The sequence below is a fragment of the Morone saxatilis genome, unplaced genomic scaffold (genome assembly GCF_004916995.1).
Source record: "Morone saxatilis isolate NCDOM2014 unplaced genomic scaffold, NCSU_SB_2.0 Contig20, whole genome shotgun sequence".
Taxonomy (NCBI): domain Eukaryota; kingdom Metazoa; phylum Chordata; class Actinopteri; family Moronidae; genus Morone; species Morone saxatilis.
In genome coordinates this window covers 22,211,045-22,215,921 of record NW_023339763.1, presented here as the reverse complement: position 1 = coordinate 22,215,921, position 4,877 = coordinate 22,211,045, and the positions used below count along the sequence as shown (strand labels likewise).

Here is a 4,877-nt window from a genome sequence, read left to right as displayed (position 1 = left end):
GTCATTCTCAGTGATGTGTGCACTGTGTCTTTAAGTTTCCACATCACCACTGCTACAAGTCGCAACTGGACCAGGACTGACTCCTAACTATTGTGATGTCACAAATCATGCTGGTAGGCCCCGCCCCTTAAAATCAGATTTTCAATGAGCACAGAGAAACTTTCCACTTTCAGCAGATGAATGTGAAAACATCCTTCTAGAGTCAAACTCTGCACAGACAGCATTCAAACATCACACTGTAGGAACAGGAACAAACAGTGATTTTTGACTGGAGGGGGCCTTTAAAAATGCTAAATTAGGAGATAATTATGACAATGAAATGTTAATTCCTTCACTATTCTGTATTGACATAATTGATAATAATATTGTCTTGTAGTACTTGTCTTGAGTCTTTGAAACACATTCTGTTGTCACACTTCAAACTTACACGCATTCAGCTGATGTACAGGAGACATAATGGGAAGCAAAGGCTCATGTAGTTTTCTGCTTTATTGTTAACATAAGTATGCAGACGGGTGTATTTCCTCTGTGTAGGCTACAGTGGCTGCTGACTAACATACATTACCTCCTACCCAACATGTGGATGGTTTGTTCAGTACGAATGTGTTTGATCCCACCAGCGTTTTCCACTGATTTGTGAACAATAATCAAAGATCTAAAGCAGGCCTTTGATCCTCCATTCATAGCCTTTAAAGCCCTGACAGCAGCCAGTCCCATACCAGCCCTAATCTGGGACAAAATCAAACTCATGTTATGACAGCTCGAATCAAAACTGTTGAATTGTCTCAAATCTTTTATTGTGTATTACCATGTGATATGCAGTCTTCTGTCAATACCTTATTATAATGTATGTATAAATATTTAGAAATTTAGACACATTATTCATGACAGAGCAGATGATTCTTGTGGTCTTATCTGTTTTATTCAAAGGATGGCACCTCTGAATGCTAAATGCTAGCATGGTCTGCTCAGCTATGGAAGGAAAAATCTCACTCTGTATTCATACAAACAAGAAAAACAAACATAAATTGACTTCTTAGTATTAGTTTTATTCCACAGGCGTTTTCTGAGGCGAAATTCATGAAATTTCCAACATTTACCAGGAACAAATGTTTATATTGCACAGTTCGGGAAGAGGCACAGGTGACGGTCAGTCAGAAACATCATTAGGACGAGACAGAGTTACTATCAGCTGAGATTTTGACAGTGGGATGTAATATTATGTTCTATCAATGAGTGAATTGAGCTGAAATTGATCTAAAAAAGCTTTACTCATCATAAATATACACATTCATCAATTCTATTTCAGTAGTTTTTGTGTATTTATGTATTGTAAATATATTTCCAAATATACTGTTTTCTCTCTGATGGGATTATTTATCTGTACTGTTTATTTACACTATTTCTCCACTATTATATGTTTTGTTGGACTCAGATAAGTGCTCATGAAAAAGATCATTCATTGTGTTAATTAGATTGCGAAAACCATGTGCCTTAAAGTTTTCTGAAGGATTTTTAATTTCCTTACTTACGATAACACTACCAAACTCAAATAACTTAAACAGGAAAAAACTCACCTACAGCTACACACAGGACACGTTAATGAGTACTAATGTAATCCTCATGCCAGTGCTTATTTGATTCCTAGGACCAGAGACCAGAGAAATTGAAACACTTGGAGAGATGGGAAATCAAAAGTGCTGGTGCATATAACAAAAGCTATAGAATGTCTGACAACAGCTTTATAATGCAATTAGTCATGGCTAACCAGAAAGCATGTAATCCAGTTATCGCCAGGAGGACTTTTATTTTGAAAATGCACAAATGAAATCACTGCAGTGTCATCAAGTATCAGTCAGTAACATGACCTCCTAGTTAGACGTGACTTAAGAAATGAACTCGTTTGATGGCGTTGCTCGATATGTGGAGCTTTAACGCAGCAGTCTCCAAGGTGCTATGAATGTTTTATAGAGCGGAGTTCATGCAAAGTGTTGCTAGTGGATGATGGGAGCAGATAGGACGCGCAGCCAGCGGTGGCCCGGGCTGAGCTCCGTGCTTTGTTCCCGGATCGCGGGGTTAATGGTTTTCCGTACTGGGTGGTGAGGGAGGAGTGGTGCAGGTTTTTCAAGCATTCTGTGTCGGAAAATTAGGATGCAGCCTCTGTTGTCAGAGCCGGGGAGCTGTCTGCCACTTTCCCAGCAGCCCTTGGGCCGGTGACAGGGAGATGGATGATATCTGCAGCCTGGCCGCACTGCTCCCCCAACGCACACAAACACACACACACACACACACACACACTGTCTCTAGTTCTCTCTCTCACACACACAAATAGAGCAAAACAAAAGCACACCTACACACACTCTTTTTCCTCCCTTTCTTACCCTCTCCTCGTATTCTCTTTTCCTCTGATACACACACACACACATACACATGAGTATTTGTCTAATACACCTCTCTCTTTGTTGCCTTTGGCAACAAAACCAATATCCTACATATCAAGGGGAATGAAAACCTCTCAAGTGAAAACAATGAAAAGGCGAAGCTGCAGGATTCCTTCATTGTTTGCTTACATGGAATAAAACATTACATTTCTAAATAACCAAGCACAGAACACATTCAACATTTATTGACATTTATTGAAATCACTTTATTTACAGTATGGAATAGATATTGTAAAGACTACTATTATTACATTGTTTGTCACATAAAATACAGGAAACTTATTTGTGAATGAATGCATTTTGGAAACGTACAGCAAGTCAAATATTTTATCAACAGAGAAAACTGCATGATCCCAAATACTACGGCATCTCAGCTAGCATAACTCAGCAGATAGCATTACTTATCTGAATTCAAGAAAACACACACTTGTACTGTCCTTCACTGTAGATATGGCATTGGGAGGGAGGCTGGACTTGAACCTGAAAATATGTGTGTGTGTGTGTGTGCATTACAGCAGCGTAAAGTGTACGAGTGTGTGCATGTGTGTGGGTGTTACGTCCTTAAAAGAAGTCCATCCCTCTCTCCTCCTCTCTCTCTCATTGTCCTTACCTGCTATCCCGCTCTCCGCCACGCTGCTGATGTTCCCGCAGTCGGGACCGAATCCAGCGGCTGTGTCACCTGAGCAACAGCCGCCGCATACTAATGAGGAGCCGAGGGGAGGGGGAGCTTGACTCTGCTCTGCTCCGTGCTGGCAGGAAACGCCCCCCCCCCCGCTCTCCATCAACACCCCACCAGCCGCCCACCACCACCACCACCAACTTTTCTTTCTCTCCTCTTCCTCTCTTATCACCCTGGAAGCAAATAGAAGAGAGAATGGGGGAGAGAGTGATAAAAAAGGCTGAATGACTGTGGAAAAGACCACAGGAGAGAGAGAAGGGACAAATAAGGTGAGCAGGTGGAGTTGGAGACGGTGGAAAGGAAAGGAGGAGGAGGGAGGAGGGAGATGTGAGTTATGGATAGAGCGACGCAACTAATAAAACGTCAAGCTGAATTAACTTACTGCTGTTCCTAACGTTCAATGGAATCTCGATCATTTTGGGCATTGCGATGTCAGATATGGAGGCTATTAAAGCCTTATTGTCCTCCAAAACTTTCATCTTAAAATGCAGAATATGCACAACTTTATTATAACATTTCCTCATCCCTTGACTATTATTTAAATTAATTACACCATTTGTGGATTTACCCCTCAATCTTCTGGTTATCGATGAGAGAATCGGTAAAGGAAGAGGTTTGCTAAAAAATGAATTATGCATTTTCAAATATTAATATAATTCTACATACAATAATCTTCATTATAAGTATGAGAGGGCAGGGTGGAGATGAATAATGCGATATGATCCTGCCAGGCTTCGCCTTAGGGAGCGCGGGAGATGTGAGTTATGGATAGAGCGACGCAACTAATAAAACGTCAAGCTGAATTAACTTACTGCTGTTCCTAACGTTCAATGGAATCTCGATCATTTTGGGCATTGCGATGTCAGATATGGAGGCTATTAAAGCCTTATTGTCCTCCAAAACTTTCATCTTAAAATGCAGAATATGCACAACTTTATTATAACATTTCCTCATCCCTTGACTATTATTTAAATTAATTACACCATTTGTGGATTTACCCCTCAATCTTCTGGTTATCGATGAGAGAATCGGTAAAGGAAGAGGTTTGCTAAAAAATGAATTATGCATTTTCAAATATTAATATAATTCTACATACAATAATCTTCATTATAAGTATGAGAGGGCAGGGTGGAGATGAATAATGCGATATGATCCTGCCAGGCTTCGCCTTAGGGAGCGCGGTGTTAAGGGAAACATCCATCACTGTTTTAAGTGACTGCAGTGGGACGGAGCTGAGTAAAAGGTCGTCTGGTCTCTTTCTGTGCACTGTGGGCACCTGGGCAGAGCTGAGAAGCTTCCAAATGACTCCAGGCTAATTATCTCGCGCAGGCCGTCTGTTACGGCAGTCTGACACTTTTACTGACTCACTCCACTACTGCAAGTGCGCGAGCAAAACACCCAACCACCATCCTCCACTCTAGTCTGCTAACAAAATGGATCAGACGGAACAACACATTGTTTTGTTGCAATTTCAAGTTGCGTTTTGTCTTACCTTGGAGCGCGGAGAAACACAGACAATTGCCACGGCTCCTAGACAAGAAGAGATAATGATAGCAATTTAGAATGAGTGTGGGAAAATAGAAGATGCTGGAGGCTTGGCTATGTTCCCTGTCTTTACAAGGATGGGAAACCCCTTCAGGAAAGCTTAGAAGTAAGAGCAAAATTCAGCAGAATCTGTCTCTGCAACGTCAGCTCTTTAGTGGTGGAATATCAGACTTAGACTTAGAGACTTATACAGACTTTATTTGTCATTTGGA

The 4,877-nt window shown here is 41.1% G+C and overlaps 1 long non-coding RNA gene across 1 annotated transcript in view; it reads right to left on the bottom strand.

Annotated features, from left to right (window-relative positions):
- Positions 1-3,247: 3,247 nt before the first annotated feature.
- The window catches only part of LOC118331938, a 49,634-nt gene continuing 48,004 nt past the window's right edge, over positions 3,248-4,877 (bottom strand). The window contains exons 3-4 of the long non-coding RNA XR_004796906.1: positions 4,613-4,650; positions 3,248-3,293 (exon numbers count right to left, since the gene is read on the bottom strand). This is a non-coding gene — a long non-coding RNA (uncharacterized LOC118331938). The remainder of the gene's footprint in view (positions 3,294-4,612; positions 4,651-4,877) is intronic.